Genomic DNA, 20,416 nt, shown 5'->3' with positions numbered 1-20,416 from the left:
TATTATGACTAGGCTTTGGTAGCGCCTGAATAAAAAAAAAAACTTATTCTGATGCATTCACGAAATTTAGTGATCGGAGTAAAATTTTCATTTATATATTTTTGATTGCAGATGTTAATTGGGAAAATAGATTAGCATTGTTTGTGTTTTCTAATCTTTGTTATTTCAAAAACATTTATCAAGACTCTTATTTATTAGCCTTTTTTAATGGAAAAAGGTCTCCAGCTAAAACATACAACTCCTCAAATTTCAAATATGGAATCCGATCTCTCTCTCCCTCTCTCTTTCACTAAAAAAGCTTATATTAGGTCTGTTTGTGTATTTTCCCAGTAAAAACTAGCAGGAGAATAAAAAAAATAATTTTGCTCTCTTTGCTGAAATTAGCAGAAATGCACGAACGGGAGAATCAAATAATAGTTTGATTCTCCCATTCATTCTACCTATGCTCTGTAATTCAAAGTATGAGAGGAGAGAGAATATGAAGTGGTGAGTTTCATAGAGAACACTTTAATTCTCTAATTGAAATACACTGCTATGTAAAGCATATCATAAGCAAAAAATAACAACAACAATTACATGGTCATTGATTGTCGTATGCAGAGTAAAGTGGTGAATTACCACTTGAATGATATTGAGGGGAATCCAATTACAGTAGCAGAGATATAAACCATTCTAATAGAGAACTATCACTGTACAAATTATTTATGTCCTTTTATAATTAACAAATCACTTTTTTTTGGAAATAATTCTGCAACTTTTGTACGGAGAAAGATATCAGAATAATTTTTTCTTTGTGGTCGACTCTGAACTTTACAACGACCCAAAATATATAAAGTATCTTCTGGGCCCGAGTCTGAGACCACACGCAGAGAAGGAATATGATCACCTCAACCATGTTTCAAGAGCAAAATGTTATTTTTGGATGGTGACCATGTAACATGTTTATGGCAAAAATGTTATTTTCTCGCCAAAAAATAATATGCTTGCCGAAATCAGACACATAATCTCCGAGAAAATAACATGGTTGCGACAAACATGTTACATGGTCACCATTCAAAAATAACATTTTGCTCTTGAAACATGGTTGAGGTGATCATATTCCTTCTCTCGGTGCACTATTTCGATGTGTTACAAACGGAATGACAGTGTCAATACACCCAAATCCTATGGTGTAGTGTATACAAAATTTGGCTAAGTCTTGAACAAAGATGTTAAAGCAGAAAGGCACCTTTATAGAAATAATTTGGTTTTTGACCATTTTTTTTAATTCCGAATTAGAACCACTGTGCTGTGAGGTTGTTAACAAAAACATTTAGTGTAACGATGGACTTTTTTTCTCTTTGTATTTAGCAAAACTTAAACAAATCAGAAACTTCATTCATTTCTTCATTGTGATTGAAAGTGGATCCCTTCTATTTCCTTGTGCCTGTAGGTTATAATTATTTAAGTTTTTTTCCCACTCATCACAATCTCCAAAGTAAAAAGATAAATATTGTAGACCACTTTTCAATTAAGAAATTGTATTCCCCAAAAGACCAAAATGAATAGCATTTGGAAAACAGAGAAAACTTTGTGGTTTTCACTGACGGTGATTTATTTCCTTACAGCAATTGCAATGGTAAAAGTTGGAAAATTCCAAAAGAATTTTGAATTTTCTATGCTGCAAATGCATTGAATCAGAAAAGCGAATAAAAAACGCGACTTGAATTTCTCTGATTCGGAATGAGATTCAGAGACGTGCTAAAGTTCATTTAGCTAAACCACAACTACATGGATGGAACAATAGCAATGCTGGTCTTTGGGGCTATTGAGGAATTTTCTGGTTTTGGCATTTTTCACTTTTAGTCACGGTTTGGAATTTCACCATTGTTTGCCTACCTGCTGCAGAATTTGGTTTGGAATTTGCGTTTTTGTTTTCGAAAGAATTTAATGACACTTGTCTTTGGAGATGTTCAATTTAAGCATTAGATGCAATGAAATGCACACTATGGAGGAAGAGTATAGGGAAATCGATTTTAAATAAATATGGACAAAGTGGAGCAGAGAGTTCCTTAATATATTAAGACTGCATTTGAAACACGTCTGAAGATAACACAAATGTTAAAAGAGAAACTTAACAAGTAAGGAAAGTAAGGAAATTTTGAAAAAAAATATTTCTATAGAAAATCTTATCAAAATTTTGTTTCTATGGAAAATTTTGTCAATATTTTATTTCTATAGAAAATAATGTCAAAATTTAATTTCTATAGAAAATTTTGTCAAAATTTTATTTCTACAGAAAATTTTGTCTACATTTTAATTCTATAGAAAATTTAATCAAAATTTTATTTCTGCATATTTGTCAAAATTTTATTTCTAAAGAAAATTTTATCAAAATTGTATTTCTATATATTTGTCAAAATTTTATTTCTAAAGAAAATTTTGTCAAAATTTTATTGCTATAGAAAATTTTGTCAAATTTTATCTAAATTTTATTTCTATAGAAAATTTTGTCGAAATATTATTTCTATAGAAAATTTTGTCAAATTTTATTTCTACAGAAAAATTTGTCTACATTTGAATTCTATAGAAAATTTTCTCAAAATTGTATTTCTATTTATTTGTCAAAATTTTATTTCTACAGAATATTTTGTCCACATTTTAATTCTATATAAAATTTTGTCAAAATTTTATTTCTATAAAAAATTTTCTCAAATTTCTATTTCTATAGAAAATTTTGTCAAAATTTTATTTCTGTAAAAAATTTTCTCAAAATGTATTTCTATAGAAAATGTTTGAAAAATTTTATTTCTATAGAAAATTTTTGAAAAATTTTATTTCTATAGAAAGTTTTTGAAAAATTTTATTTCTATACAAAATTTTGTCAAAATTTTATTTCTGAAGAAAATTTTGTCGAAATTTTATTTCTAAAGAAAATTTTCTGAAAATTTTATTTCTAAAGAAAATTTTGTGAAAAATTTATTTCTATAGAAAATTTTGTCAAAATTTTATTTCTATAAGGATTTTAGGTAAAATTTTATTTCTTTAGAAAACTTGTAAAGTATCTCTTAGTTGGAAAGGAATAAGTTGCAAAATCTATCAAAACATCAAGAATTCTACCAATCTACCAAAGAGTAAAAGATCTACAATTTTTGGTGGATATCTACCAACTGTGGCAACCGTGGTGGAGGGGCAGGATCCTCAAGTCCATATTGTCGTTACATCGGCTTTAATGCCACCAATCATCGTATGAGCCTGTTTTCACCACAGCTTATGTTATTCCGATTTAAATTAACAGTTACTGTTAATGGAGTAAATGAATGTTGGTTTATTTTCGTCACTATTTACCACTAGAGACGTTGCTGTGAGTGTTTTGTTGTTGTTAGAATATACCGTTGGAACACCGAATGTGTATGGTATGCTTCATCTGTTTCTGTGATGATTGGTGATGAGGGTATAAAGGACATTACTCACACGGGAGTGTTGTTTTTTCTAATGACTATTGCCCATAAATGAAGACGAGAGAAGGTTGCCTAGAGAGACTAGATAGATAATCTTTTCATTCTTCTTTTTACACGCACAGAAAAAACATGTTTGGACATGGTTGCCGCATCCATTTAATGCTTATCTAGAGTATGTAATTGTCGCGAAAACCATGTATTTTGTCTTTGTAAAAATAATTTTCGAGCTAAGAAAAATATATGTTGGCAATAAGCATTTAAATGGTTCTCAAATGCCGCAAACATGTTCTATTATTTAAATGATAGAATTTGAGACCATTACATGGTCGGGAAAATTATGTTCCTGATCATTCAATTTGCTTACTTTTTTGCAGAGAAAAAAGTATTTTTATAGGTTACGTATAGACATGTCTAGAACCATTATATGGCCATAAAGACCATGTACATTGTTTTCGTGACCATTTACTTTTTTAATTTTTTTGCAGCGAAAAGAATTTTATAAAAACATTGAGCAGGTACACACGATTTTAATTTTTCGCGTCAGTCGTGTGTTGGTTGTTTCTTGGAATGGACGGAGAATACGGAATTACTGTGTTTTGTGTTAATTTATTTATTCAGAAGTGGCACGTGGTTTTGTGTGACCACAAAAAAAAGGAAAGTGTAATTGAAAAAAATGTACCTGGTTTTTGTTCTGCATTTTGATATATGGTATAATTTATTTTTATTTGCAGTTGCATGATGTCTGCGTTGGTACATTTGTTGGGCACGAAGTAAATATGGAATGATTACTTATTGTTGAAATTGAACCAAAATAGAGTGTGTAAAAATATATGATGTTTGCTTGCACGACATTATAAATACAAATAAACAATGATTTCATGTATAAATAAATAAAAACCAATAAATAAAGTTAATTTTGTGTTTTCTTTTCTCAAGTGGCGTCCTTTTTTCGACGGCGATAAACGTTTTTTCATAAGATCAAAACATTTTAGGTGGTGACCATGTTCTTTTAACTGGAAGAAAACCATTTTTGACGAATACCATAACATTTTAGATCGTGACCATTGTCTTTTGATTCAAACAAAATTATTTTTATCAATATAAAAAGATTTTAGATGAGGACAATTTTATTTTTCTTAGAACCATGTTCACTGAGCCAACATGGTTGCAGGTGAAAATGTTAAATGGTCGCCGCAAAAATAGCTCCTATCATATTATTGTGCTCTTCGAATATGATTGTGACAATCATGTTTCTTCTCTGCGTGTAATGAGGGTCATTCGGTAAATTACCGAAACTTTTCAGAAAAATACCTTTTACTCATATACCTGTAAAGCAGAGATAGACAGAGAGACATTTGTGTTTGTGTGCGAGTGCATATCATTGCTCTCTTTACCCTGCCAACATTTGGGTGATAGTTTTATCGTCTTTCGCTAAGATGTCACTATTTCGGATCGCAAGGAAGTTTTCTGGTAGTAAAATCTCAAGCACAGCAACAATAAAAACAACTATCTCGTGGGGTGTTTCCGTTTCGAAACAAATTCGACTCTAACAGCGATTAAAAATCTAAATATAGACTCCATACATCGACATAGCTAATTTTTCAATAGCACCTCTCTGAGAGTACATGTGTGTACAACGAGCTTGGGTGGCACAGAGGAGGAGAGCCTCTGACTTGAAAATGAAAGGTTCCGAGTTCAATGCTCGGTGCATCCGATCATTATTTTTATTTTTTAAAAAATAACTGTCGCTTTTCTAACTACTTTTATTCACTGGTTCGATTCCCCGAGAACACTATCGCATAGTGGGACATTTGTTCTCGAACGGGGACCCTAATTCGATAAGAAGATGATATCGCCTGCGAAAGTTTTATCTTCCGCGGCGAAACTACTTCAATACACTTTCGATAGAAAATGTTTGCAGGGTATGCACCTGATTCGGTATTTGAACTTGAACAAGTTTAGAAAGGTTATGAATATGGGTGTTATGTTGTTTGCCATATCAAACATTGATTTTGTGCTCCTGCTTACCGAGAGAATATTCTGGAGAGTGAGAGCGAAACGCCGCGTAATGTCTCTGTCCTGCTCTATAGTCTTGATATTTGCTCTCTCAATAGAAAAAGAGAAGGGATCTATTTTAAATGTAAATTGTCTCTCTTACAAACAAAGGAAATTTGGATTTGAGATAATGCTTTGTTCTCTTGTATGAAGAGAGCAAATCTTGGAGATACAAATGTCCATCAATGGGAATTTTCTAGTAAAATATTATCAGGTCTCTTTCTAAAAACAACCGTTTTTAATATTGAAGTATACAATTTTTTGTTGCTTTTATTTAAAAAAATGTCCCAAAAACTCAAATACTTTCGCCTTATTCTGGTTGATACTGATTCAATTGTTTTTTTTCTTCTAGTGGTGAAAGTGAATTTTGCAAAAGTTCAACTAATATAATAGTAAAGGTCATAGTTACTTTATGAACACAAACACATATGCTCTTGGTAATATCTGTAGTCCTTTTCAGATTTTCAATTGTGTTTAGTAGAATTGGTGTGTGTTGCTATTTGCATACTGAAAATTTAAATGCAACTCAGCTATAGTCGTAGATTGTTTATTGTACATGTAGCAAAAGCGATTAGGTGCATACATAAGGTAAAACAGGTTGAATATATTAGAGTGGGGGGGCGGTGATGAGAGAGAGTTCAAAATTATAGGTAAAACAAGTGAGTAAAGTAGAAAGTCGGGCGAAATGAGACAGTTTCTCTTGTCTTATGTGTTTTAGGCAAATAAATGGCATAAAGAAAACAAGTTAAACCTTAAAATATGAACTGATTGCATATCCATCTAAATTAATTAGCTCTTTACAATTTAAAATTTAGATTTCTATTTTTTCTCCTGTGGATAAAGATTTTCTAACCCAACTTATATACCATCTTAATGTGTCCAACATGTTAAATTCTTAATACATCGAAAATCACTTAGATTCTTTTATTAAAACTTTGTTACCACCTTACCACACATTGCATTTGAACTGTGTACAATCACAATGGCATGTTCCGTGTCGTTTTCAAGCATTAGAAGGACTCAAACGTTGATGTGCAATATTTTATTTGGAAACGGAAATTATTCGTGTGCTGCAAACATTCATTAGATGAAGAGTTGAGAGTATTTGTAGGAAACTAGAATTAAATTGGTTCAAATTTGACAACATGACATTGAATGGGGGGAAATCCTAAATATATTCAAAACAAGAACACTCCGTATTCAAATGAATTCAGGAGGATCAGCTACAAATGACCAAAGCAGACGGTAAGGGAGAAATTTGATATTTCATATTAAACCCTGTTTGATGTTGAATGGGAAAAACCCGAAATCTACTTAAATTAAAAACGCTCTGTATTTGGTGATATTCAAGGGACTGTATGAAACCTTTGGATAAAAAATAAATATAAAATGCGATTGGTAGGTATTAAATCATAGTGCGCATTATCATTTGAAAAACTCAAATTATGGATAACTTGGGCCAATATTTCATCATATACTGAAAAAAGTTTGTCCAAGGATATTGCCTTTACACTTTAAAGAATTTAGCATTGATTTCCGAGTCCAAGCGCGGAGAATTTATCCAAAGATGAATATAAATGTGAGTTGGGCATACTAGATTCTGCCTTTAGAACAAATTCCAACTTTTATTTGCTGGGATACTTGTGCCAAATTTGAAGTCCATTGGACTAAAACTGCCACCTAGACTTTCATCACAAAAATGTGTTCACAGACAGATGGACTGGCGGACGAACGGACAGGCTGTTCAGGGTAAAAAAATTGTCCTGTTATGCAAATTGTGTGTCCTGAAATCTATGGTTTATAGTCCTTTAATATTAAGTCAAAATAGTTTCAGAGTAGGAAACGCACCTAAATTTTATAATTTTTTTTCGGGTATATTCATGAACTTAAATTTCTAAATACAAAAGAGCGACTTTAGAATAAAGTCTCGAAGGACATCTTCTAGTTGTGAAATTATTGAGTACTGTACGAAAATTTTCTTCTGCTTTAATTAACGTTGATCTTATTTGTAGATCATTGAAATTTACACCCACGATTATTTCTTAAAATATGGGAACATACTTGAAAAATTAAGAAAATTTCATTAGGATGGGAAAAGGTTCTAAAATTAAATAAATTAAAAAAAATATTTTTTTTGCAATAAAAAATTATTTAATTTTAGCTTCGGTTTAACAATGGAATTTTTTTTCTTCTCTATAGACTATTGTCAAAATCCTTGTCTTATACTTTTGTATGAGATATAAATTATTTTCAGTGTATTCCTTGTAAAGCCATAATGGGTATTAATTTATTTTCTCAAAACACAATGAATTTGTTTTCATAAAATTTCTATACAAAATTAAACCAATTATGTTCTCAACCTATCATAGTCTGGCCCCTATTGTGTTTGGAAAAGCCTTAAATGTCTTTCGAAGCAAAATGAATAAACAAACTGGCAAAATTATTTAATGATGGTATTATATAGGCTAAAATTTACAAATTGGCCAAAACCAATAGTCAATATTGAAAATTTAATGGCTTTGTAAACATAGCAGCAGGAAAACAAGTAGGGAACATATAGACATAGCACAACAATAACAATATAATTCTGCACAATGTAGTAATATAGGGGACAATGAAATGGATAGGAAAAGTTAAGGGAAGCTCTTTGCAAAATAAGAATGTTGTTCAACATCAGATTTTTTTAAGTATTTTAAAGGCCATTTAATTTATTTTATTTCAAAAGAAAATTGCATTTCCCTAAAATATTATTTTGAAGAAATTCGATTAAAATTGTTTTGCCACAAGGCAACAAATAAAACTTAACAAAAGAATTACCTTCAGTCATATGAACCACGCAATAATCGATTTTTATTTTCTTAAAATACCAAATTTCAAATAGGAGTGGTTATAAAGCTGTGGTCAGTACACTTGTACATTAAAGCGAAACATACCACAAACAAAAACACACTCACACACAATTCCTTCAAAACCTAATCTCAAATACACTGCATATTCATGACAGCATTTACCAAACAAAGGAGATTAATTAAAGAAAATTTGCTCTATACTCTCATCGATTAACTGGTGATTATGACAATTACAGTAGTTAACTCTTTTATGGTGCTCTCCCTCTAACATATCCATACATATGAGGGAGACAAATGAAAAGACCTACCTGCGAACTATAACAATAGCATGTTGTTGCAATTTTGGTTTTAGATGAGATTTAATGAAATTTACATTTTAGTGTAACTATACTAACCACATACGCAATGCGCAAATATAGACATTTTGTGAGGGCCAATATAGTGTAAGCCTCCCACTTTCCCTTCTCGGAAAATATTAAGTAGATAGTGTGTGTGTGTGGTGAGTACAATCTGCTTATTAAGAATCTTTGAGAACAATCGAGATTCAAATTATTTTCTGAGATAGCCTAATAGTGATTAGATGCTTATGTATCATAAATGGTCTCCTGGGGTGCATAAATTCGTTATTAGCCTTATGATAATTGCCTTATGATAATAGTTCTCCATGAACTTGAGACGTGGGTATTTATGCATTTTGTGTTCTTATTTAATACGTTTTATGTTAATTATTTCACCATAGCTGCTTTAAATCTGATAAGGGCGGATAATAACGGATAGAAAAACTAACGAATTATGATTTTTTCATAAAAATGAAATGCCTTTTAAGTGAAGACAAAATCTTTGGAATCGTAGAGTAACTTTGTCTTTACACAAATTTTATAGAAATTTTTTCGTTAAAGAAGATTTAATTGAATTTTTATAAAAATCTTTTCGTCGGAGAAGTTGTTATAGAAAATTTTTCGTCGGAAAACATTTTATGGATATTTTTTGTTATAGAAAATTTTGTAGAAATCGTAGAGTAACTTTGTCTTTACACAAATTTTATAGAAATTTTTTCGTTAAAGAAGATTTAATAAAATTGTTATAGAAATTTTTTCGTCGGAGAAGTTGTTATAGAAAAATTTTCGTTGGAAAATATTTTATGGATATTTTTTTGTTATAGAAAATTTTGTAGAATTCGTAGAGTGACTTTGTCTTTACACAAATTTTATAGAAATTTTTTCGTTAAAGAAGATTTAAAAGAATTTTTATAGAGAAGTTGTTATAGAAAATTTTTCGATGGAAAATATTTTATGGATATTTTTTGTTATAGAAAATTTTGTTGCAATTTTTCGTTAGAGAAAATTCTTTAGAATAAAATTTATTGACATTTTTTCGTTTTTTTTTCGAAGATTTAATAGAAATTTTTTATATAGAAATTTTGTAGACAATTTTTTAGTTTGATAAAATTTTATAGAAATTTGTTTGTTAGAGAAAAAAATTCCGTAGTTAAACTAACGCTAAATTTAACATATTTTTTTTTTGCAAAAAATTTTTTGTTATACCCTCCATCATAGGATGGGGGTATATAAACTTTGTTATTCCGTTTGTAACACATCGAAATATTGCTCTAAGACCCCATAAAGTATATATATTCTGGGTCGTGGTGAAATTCTGAGTCGATCTAAGCATGTCCGGCCGTCCGTGCGTCTGTTGAAATCATGCTAACTTCCGAACGAAACAAGCTATCGACTTGAAACTTGGCACAAGTAGTTGTTATCGATGTAGGTCGGATGGTATTGAAAATGGGCCATATCAGTCCACTTTTACGTATAGCCCCCATATAAAGGGACCCTCAGATTTGGATTGTGGAGTCTCTAACAGAAGCATATTTCATCCGATCCGGCTGAAATTTGGTATATGGTGTTGGTATATGGTCTCTAACAACCGTGCAAAAATTGGTCCACATCGGTCCATAATTATATATGGCGCCCATATAAACCGATCCCCAGATTTGGGTTGCGGAGCCTCAAAGAAAAGCAAATTTCATCCGATCCGCCTGAAATTTGGTACATAATATTGGTATATGGTCTCTAACAACCATACAAAGATTGGTCCACATCGGTTCATAATTATATATAGCCCCCATATAAACCGATCCCCAGATTTGGCATGCGGAGTCTCCAAGAGAAGCAAATTTCATCCAATCCGGTTGTAATTTGGAACATGGTGTTAGTATATGATCTTTAACACCCGTGCCAGAATTGGTCCATATCGGTCCATAATTATATATAGCCCCCATATAAAACATTCTCCAGATTTGACCTCCGGAGCCTCTTGGAGGAGCAAAATTCATCCGATCCGGTTCTAATTAGGCACGTTGTGTTAGTATATGGTCGCTAACAACCATACCAAAATTGGTCCAATCACACAAGAATTGGTCCATATCGGTTCATAATCATGGTTGCCACTAGAGCCAAAAATAATCTACCAAAATTTTATTTCTATAGAAAATTTTGTCAAAATTTTACTTCTAGAGGAAATTTTGTTAAAATTTTATTCGGTTCATAATAAAATTTTCATCATTGTCAAAATTTTATTTCTATAGAAAATTTTATCAAAATTTTATTTCTATAGAAAATTTTGTTCAAATTTTATTCGGTTCATAATCATGGTTACCACTCGAGCCAAAAATAATCTACCAAGATTTTATTTCTATAGAAAATTTTGTCATAGTTTATTTCAATAGAAAATTTTGTTAAAATGTTATTTCTGTAGAAATTTTTGTAAAAATTTTCTTTCTATAGAAAATTTTGTCAACATTTTTATTTCTATAGAAAATTTTGTGAAAATTTTATTTCTATAGAAAATTTTGTTAAAATTTTATTTCTGTAGAAAATTTTGTCAAAATTTTATGTCTACTTTGTCAAACTGAATTATATACGTATTGGATCGATCTTTTTTGATTTAATATATACAACGTATGGACTTACATAAAATTTAGAAGATGGAGGTTTTAAGATACCTTGCCATCGGCAAGCGTTACCGCAACTTAAGTAATTCGATTGTGGATGGCAGTGTTTAGATTAAGTTTCTACGCAATCCATGATGGAGGGTACATAAGCTTCGGCCTGGCCGAACTTACGGACGTATATACTTGTTTTTTACTTAAATTTTAATATTTTTTTTCGAAATTTTGCACAACTTAATGAAATCTTATGTTTTTTAAGTATGTCTGAAAGACTTTATGAACTAAACGTTAATATAAAGTTCGATAACCGTATAGATAAGTTCAATATGAACTAAACCGAAAGAAAATTTTCGTACGATTTCGTACGAATAGTAAGATGATTTTCTTCTTTACTTTTTGTTAATTTTGTTTATCTATGGGAGGGTGTAATTTCGTGAATTGCAGCATAAAAGTACAATTTATTGAAAATTTCGCACGAGTTGACTAATTGTAATAAGACAGTTTAGGTTTTTTTTCGATGTAGAAGTTTTTTCGTTGGGGAAAATTTTATAGAAATTTTGGGGAAAATTGGGGAAATTTTATAGAAATTTATTTATAAATTTTATATGATTTATTGCGTGAGAAATAAATCTATAAAATTCTCTGGAACTACAAACATTTTTTATAAAATGCATTAAAAAATTCTTGTAAATGTTTTTACTAAATTTGATTTCAACAAAAAGGTTTTGTATAATTGTTCTATCGGTAACATTTTTATTAATTGTTTTGTGTGATAAAAATGTCTATAACATTTTCTTTAATTACAAATGTTTTTTATAAATTTTTACACAACAAGCAAATATATTTATGAAATTTTCATAAAAAATATTTTTTTTTATAATATTATCATATTGTCAATTTTTTTATGAAATTTTCAAAATGTCAAAAATTTAAGGACATTTTTTGTGATAGAAAAAATGTCATAAATATATTTTTCAATAAATTTTTATAAAATTTTTTATAACGAAAAAATTTCTTGAAATGTTTCTGTCGTGAAAAAAAAGTATTAATGTCCTCCAATAACAAAATTTCTATAAAATATTCTCTAACGAAATATTGTCCAAAAAAATATTTTTTACTAAATTTTAGTTCAAGAAAAAATTTATGCTTCTATCGGCATTATTTTTTTTTGTATAAAATTTTATTTAATTATAAATTAGATATGATTTTTTCTTTGGAAACAAGCAAAGTTGTTTATGAAATTTTCAAAACGCAAAATATTTATGAAACCGTAAAAATGTAAGGGAAATTGTCATGACAGAAAAAAAGTTCTTATACATTTTTTGTTAGAAGAAATTTCGTACTATTTTTTTGGGGGGGAAAACTGTCTAAAAAATCAAAAAACTATTTTCTAAAAATTTTTTTCTAACAAAAAAATAAAAAAAAAAAACAAAAATGTTTTAACAAATTTTCTTTCAAAGTATTCTGTAAAATGTCGGCTAAATGTTTATTAATCCACAAAATTTTTATGATAAATTCATATCGTTAAAATTTGTATGAAATTTTATATTCCAACAATTTTAGGAAAGTTTTTACCTTGAAAATATTTTGGTTTTGTGAGAAAAAAGTTTCATAAAATTTTCTCTAGCAAACAAATTTCTTAAAATTGTTCGTAGAACATTTTCTTAAAAAAAAAGTTTTTTTTTTAATTTTTTAAATTTATTCCGAATAACAACAGTTCGTTAAAATATTATTTAATTACAAATTGTCTATAAAGTTATTTTGCAACAAGTTAATTTTTTAGTAAATTTTCATAACTGAAAATTTTTATAAAAGTGATGTTTTTTAAATTTCTCATTATAAGAATATTTCTTTAAACATTTTCTTTTATTACAAATTGTTTCAAACTGTTTTTCCAACAATCAAATTTTTATCAAGGTTCCTGTAACGGCTAACATTTTATACAATTTCCTATAATGTCAAAACGACAAAATTTTTTCTAACAATAAAGTTCATATGATATTCTGATTAAAACAATTCTAGAAAACCAACCTGAGGCATAAGTTAAACGAAATCCCACGAAAGGTTAAACCATTGTAGATTGGTTTCATACACATCCTTTAATATTTTTCTACAATCGCATACACACACAGAGTCTATGAGTGTGTATTTGTTGTGATTGCATATTACATACACATTTAAAATTAATTTTATTGAATGCACGAAAGAATAGCACAAGTTGAAATTATTACCAGTGAATGTATAGATATGCAAATGGCAAAGAAAAATCAATATTTCAATATTCCATGAATGAAAATCGAGAGAAATATTCATATTCATTCCTTTTTTTGTGCTCCTTTCTCAATTGACACTTGCGGTTTTGCAACAATCATAGGAACACACACTTGGCAATTGCTGGACAAGAGAAAAAAATGTATGGGTTTGGGTGGCTATTCACTTTTTTTGTTGTTGTTACATTGCCATTACTAAGTCACGTTTACTGTTATTGGTTGCCAATAGATATTCTCTCTGTTATGGTATTTATCTCACGTAATTGAAAGACGATGAATGGGCTGGTGAGAAAAAACAAAACACAACAACAAACATTACGACAAATGACATATACGATTACGAAAATTCACCTCTCTAACTCTTTTCACACTTTTCACATTCACTTGAGACAATTACGACGTTAACACTTTTGTAATACCTGAATTAGAAGAGTTACGATGACAGCAAGTCTAAGGCCTAACCCTTACTGCCCTGGCCATTTGACAGTGAAAAACTCTTCACTTAAGATTCTATTCCTGCACATAACATCTGCGATGCAAAGCCCAAGTGATGTTTGTTTTTGCCAAGACTTTCAACAACAACGTTTGGATACAAAAAACAATAAAGTGTCCAAGTTTCAAGGTCTTCTCTGATACGTTTGGAAAAAATATAATGTGTGCTAAATTTTAAGTAGATGGTGTTGTTGTTGCTGTTATGAACAGCATAAAGGCACAAAGTCTGAACTTGTTATAATGTGCCGGGGATGTATTGCCAGGGTACATAAATGAGTAATGATCCAGTTTGGTTGGAAAAATGACCCTATGTGAAAATTGGTGAATTGGTAAATATTCACCATTATTAGGTATAGTTGAGAAGTATAACACTCAGGATTTTAGTATTCAAGGCGCATATATTTAATATGCGAAATATTATCACCTCAAACATGTTTCAAGATCATATAATGTTATATTTTCGGGGGAAATGTAACATGGTTGTAAATCACAATGGACTGCATAGTATAAATGAGTCTGAAATTAAATCGGGCTGCCACCGGGTTGCCACTCGAGCCAAAAATAATGTACCAAAATTTGAAGCAAATTTTACAAAAAAAAAAAAAAAACTACCAAAAAAAAAAAACTTATTTTTTCATAATTTTATTTCTATAGTAATTTTAGTCCTAATAGTAAATTTGGGCAAACTTTTATTTCTATAGTAAATTTGATCAATATTTTATTTCTATAGTAAATTTGGTCAAAATTTTATTTCTATAGAAAATTTTGTAAATTTTTTTATAGAAAAATTAGTAAAACTTTTATTTTTATAGAAAAGTTTCTCAAAATTTTATTTATATAGCATATTTTGTAAAAAGTTTATTTTTATGTAAAATTTTGTTAAAATTTTATTTCTAGGAGAAATTTTGTTAAAATTTTATTTTTATATGAAATTTTGCCACAATTTTATTTTTATGGAACATTTTACTAAAATTTTATTTTTATAGAAAATTTTGTCAGCATTTTATTTTTATGGGAAATTTTGTCAAAATTTTATTTTTATAGAATATTTTGTCAAAATTTTATTTTTATAGAAAATTTTGTAAAAATTTTATTGTTATTGAAAATTTTGTTAAAATTTTATTTCTATGAGAAATCTTGTTAAAAATTTATTTTTATATGAAATTTTGCCATAATTTTTTTTATGGAACATTTTACTAAAATTTTATTTTTATAGACAATTTTGTCAAAATTTTATTTTTATAGGAAATTTTGTCAAAATTTTATTTTTATAGAAGTCAAAATTTAATTTTTAAAAGAAACTTTTATTTTTATAGAAATGTTTCTCAAAATTTTATTTTTACAGAAAACGTTTCTCAAAATTTTATTTTTACAGAAAACGTTTCTCAAAATTTTATATTTATAGAAAATTTTGTCAACATTTTATTTTTATAGAAAATTTTGTAAAAATTTTATTTTTATATAAAATTTTATTTCTATGATAAATTTTGTTAAAATTTTATTTGTATATGAAATTTTGTCAAAATTTTATGTATATAGAAAATTTAGTCAAAATTTTATTTTTATAGAAAATTTTGTGAAAATTTTATTTCTATAGAAAATTTTGTCACAATTTTATGTTTATATAACATTTTATAAAATTTTTATAGAAAATTTTGTCAAAATTTTATTTCTATAGGAAATTTTGTCAAAATTTTATTTCTATAGAAAATTTTGTAAAAGTTTTATTTTTGTAGAAAATTTTGTAAAAGTTTTATTTTATATAGAATTTGGTTAAAATTTTATTTTTTTTAGAAAATTGTGTAAACATTTTATTTTGTATAGAATTTTGTTAAAATTTTATTTTTATAAGTAATTTTGTTAAGATTTTATTTTTATATGAAATTTTGCCACAATTTTATTTTTTTATGGGACATGTTATTAAAATTTTGTCAAAATATTATTTTTTAAGAAAATTTTGTCAAAATTTTATTTCTATAGGAAATTTTGTCAAAATTGTATTTCTATAGAAAATTTTGTTAAAATTTTATTTTTATGAGAAATTTTGTTAAAAGTTTATTTTTATGAGAAATTTTGTCAAAATATTATTATTATATGAAATTTTATCAAAATTGTATTTCTATATAAAATTTATCAAAATTGTATTTGTATAGAAAAATTTTTAAAAATTTTATATTTATAGAAAATTTTGTCAAAATTTTTTTATAGAAAATTTTGTCATATTTTACTTGTTAGAGTAATTTTGTTAAAATTTTATTTTTATGATAAATTTTGTTAAAATTTTATTTTTATGAGAAATTTTTTCAAAATTTTATTTTTATATGAAATTCTATAAAAATTTTATTTTTATAGGAAATTTTGTCAAAATTTTATTTTGGTAGAAAATTTAGTCAAAATATTATGTTTATAGAAAATTTTATCAAAATTTTATTTCTATAGAAAATTTTTTTAGAATTTTATTTCTATAGAAAATGTTTTAAAAATTTTATTTTTATAGAAAATTTTGTCAAAATTAAATTTTTATAGAAAATTGTGTCAACATTTTATTTTTATAGAAAATTTTGTCATAATTTTATTTTTTAGAAAAATTTTGTTAAAATTTTATTTTTATGAAAAATTTTGTTAAAATTTTATTTTTATGAAAAATTTTGTTAAAATTTTATTTTTATGAATTTTTTTTTTAAATTTCATTTTTATGAGAATTTTTTTCAAAAGTTTATAAAAATTTTATTTCTATAGAAAATTTTGTCAAAATTTTATTTCTATAGGAAATTTTGTCAAAATTTTATTTCTATAGAAAATTTTGTTAAAATTTTATTTTTATGAGAAATTTTGTTAAAAGCATTGACTAAACTACAAGTGTAGCTTAACCAACAGAGGAAAAGAATGTTTTTCAAATTTATTTGGGCAAAGAACTATAGACCACAAGATGGTTGGATGGACGCACGTTTCGGAATTACCACATTCCTCATCAGCATCCTCTACTTGCAGCAAAACTATCAACCACTTATCAGAATAAATTCAGACAGTTCATTAAACCCAACAATTAACCACACTTGATCCTTCCGAAAAAAGGTTTTGTATGATAGCCGGCTTATGCCGAAATAAATTCGAAACAAACAAGAGATATGTTTCCTTTTTTTTTGTAAAAAGTTTATTTTTATGAGAAATTTTTCAAAATTTTATTTTTATATAAAATTTATCAAAATTGTATTTCTATAGAAAATTTTGTCAAAAAAATTTTTTTATAGAAAATTTTGTCAAAATTATTTTTATAGAAAATTTTGTCATAATCTTTTTATAAGAGTAATTTTGTTAAAATTTTACTTTTATGATAAATTTTATTAAAATTTTATTTTTATGAGAAATTTTTTCAAAATTTTATTTTTATATGAAATTTTATAAAAATTTTATTTCTATAGAAAATTTTGTTAAATTTTTTTTTATAGAAAATTTTGTCATAATTTTATTTGTAAGAGAAATGTTGTTTTAATTTTATTTTTATGAATTTTTTTTTTAAATTGTATTTTTATGAAAATTTTTTTCAAAATTTTATTTGTATATGCAATTTTATAAAAATTGTATTTCTATAGAAAATTTTGTCAACATTTTATTTCTATTGAAAAATTTTTACATCTTAGTTGGAGAGGGATATTTAGCAAAATCTACCAATCTACCAAACAGGAAAAATCTACCATTTGTGGTAGAATTGTAGCAACTGTGGCAACCGTGGCTGCCACTTTAACCTAACTTTTGACATGGTTGTCACAACCCAGTTGTTTTAGAGAATTTTTTTCCGATTTTGACAAACATGTAACTGTTTGGCGTGAAAACAATATCGTTGCAACAAAAATGTTTTCCTTGAGGCCTTGAGGCGTCACAATTTTTCTCTGTGTGCTCTTTAATAGAATATTTTTTAAAATATTTTTTTTTAGTTTCTCCAAAATATCATTGTTAGTAAGGTGAAGAGCTCATCAGTAGGCGACGAAATTGGTCTTATTGGATTACGTTGTGACCATGTAGGGCTTGTTTATATTTTTAAAAGTCATTTGCTGGCACCGTTTGGGAGGCCTATGAGCAACCCTCGAGCAGATAAACTTTCCAGATAGGTTAAAAAAGTAGGAGCTAAATTTGACCGAATAAAAATTAGAAAAATAAATCGTATTAATTTTTCCAAATCGTTTGCTATTTTAAAATGAAGTACTTAATAAGCCACCCATCTCTACTTAAAAAGTAGAATTATCATTGAATTTTGTAATAAAGTGACATAAGCTAAAGCCTCACTATGACCACCATTATCATTATTGTCAACGAAATTTGTATCTCACCCCTTTTCTAATAAGACCTCGGTTCTTAGTAGTTTATCCTAAGTCGCCGATCGACAAAGTGTGCGTATTAGATTTACAAAAAATAATATAAATTAATTGCTGGTCATATTTTAAACCCCTTTGTGGGAATACATCTCCCTGCTTCGTTCAAATTGGTTATGGCTGTTTGCAAAATACGTCAGAATATCGGTTACAACACTTTCTTCCATGCGCTAGAAACCCAAGAAACAACAAAGCAACAGCAACGTGATGTCTGAAGCAACTAAACACGAAAATTTCCTTGTGCTCAGAGTCATGATGTGGGGGAAAAAGACGAAATATACTCGGGTGCCTATGTGTGGGTGAGAGTCAATTGTTGGCAGCCTATAATAAGAGAGTATAAAAAGGCGAGAAGAACAAAACACATTTTCGCTGAAGACTGTTGAAAACAACACTCAAAAGTATTCTCGACTTGAGACAAATAGAGAGAGAGAGGAAGGTGAAAGAGTTCGTTTGAAAGTTAAGAAGGAAGTGTTAGACTTCTGGCCTTTTTCTTACACTACCACTATTCGTCATAACAACAATGGCGCCTAGATTTATGATGATGATGACAAAGCACGCGATTAAACAGCAACAACAAACATAATAGGCTAATATCTTAAATACGCAGCGCGTTGGTTCTTATTATGTCTGAGGTGCATAAGAAATCCCGATTTTATGGCACTTTATTTGTTTTTGTTATTATAGCTAATTAGCTGCCGGCATAAAAGCCCACTTTACTTTATCTTTGGTTATTTCACAAAAAGGTATTTCGGATATTTTTCTTTCGTTTAGAGAAAATCAATTTTCCGAAAATCTCATTATTATAATTTTTCCATTAATTTTTTTTTTGTAAATCGTAAATCGTCGGCCACCACCGAGAAAAGCGTGTTTGCACTGTAAGACCTTTCGATAAACTAACAGACAGACATTAACAGCCAACGTGTAAAAGCATGCGAAAAAACAGCAATCAAATACAATAACAATATAAGAGCTGCAACAGCAAAAACAACAAGAACAACTACAGCAACTAGAATAATAACAACATCAATTGTAGCAATATTTGGAGGCATGAAAAGAACACACACACTGAAACACCCATTGATGCTTGGGTCCAACATTGAAATAAGCAACAAAAACAACAACAACGACAACACCATCAGTAAATGCATGAACTATCGTCACAAAATTTGAAAAAATTAAAATGAAATTTTACCATACAGTTTTGTTGTAAGGCTATGTGGCTTTGATTGCGGGTATTTGTGTAGAAGTGGGGGGCACAGGTTTGTCGATCTTTTAGTTTTAGCGTGGGATTATAACGACGACAGAAGGGTATAACGGAAGTTCAACATGTTTCATGTGTATTTTAATTAATTACAGGTTATACGCATAAAAGGATTATGATGAATGGGATGAATTTCAAGGGCATGCAAAATACATATAGAGAGAAGCTTTGTAATTGGAAGAATTGTATTGCTTAATTTACTAAAATATAGTGAATCTACCATGAAAGAAAATGTAGATTTATTTTACAAAATTTTAAATAAAATATTTTGCTAATTGCAATAAGATACAAAAAGTAAATAGATTTTTGTCAAATTGATGAAAAACATTTTAGTAAGAGGGATGTTTGGGTTGTTAAAATGTATTAAGCAGCTTTGTTTTCCCAAAAACTTGTAGAATTTTCTATCTTTTTGACAAAAGTTTTGAAAAATTTTCTATAGAGATAAAATTTTGACAAAATTTTCTATAGAAATAAAATTTGCCAAAATTTTCTATACAAATAAAATTTTGATAAAATTTTCCTTAAAAATTTTGCAAAGAAATTTTCTTTCACAAAATTTTTCTATACGATCTACTTCTTTCCATAAATGTCAAGCTTAATAAAACTATTGACAATTATTTTTCTATAAAGATAAAATTTTGACATTTTCTATAGAAATAAAATTTGACAAAATTTTCTATAAAAATAAAATTTTGCTAAAATTTTCCATAGAAATAAAATTTTGACAAC

General features: G+C 28.0%; 1 protein-coding gene across 5 annotated transcripts in view; it reads right to left on the bottom strand.

Moving 5' to 3' along the window:
• The window catches only part of Nt5b (5' nucleotidase B), a 163,653-nt gene that overhangs the window by 52,418 nt on the left and 90,819 nt on the right, over nucleotides 1–20,416 (bottom strand). The window lies entirely within an intron of this gene.

The sequence above is a fragment of the Haematobia irritans genome, chromosome 3 (genome assembly GCF_050003625.1).
Source record: "Haematobia irritans isolate KBUSLIRL chromosome 3, ASM5000362v1, whole genome shotgun sequence".
NCBI classification, from domain to species: Eukaryota; Metazoa; Arthropoda; class Insecta; order Diptera; family Muscidae; genus Haematobia; species Haematobia irritans.
Note: the sequence above shows the minus strand (reverse complement) of the source record. Positions and strands in the feature narration are given on the sequence as shown.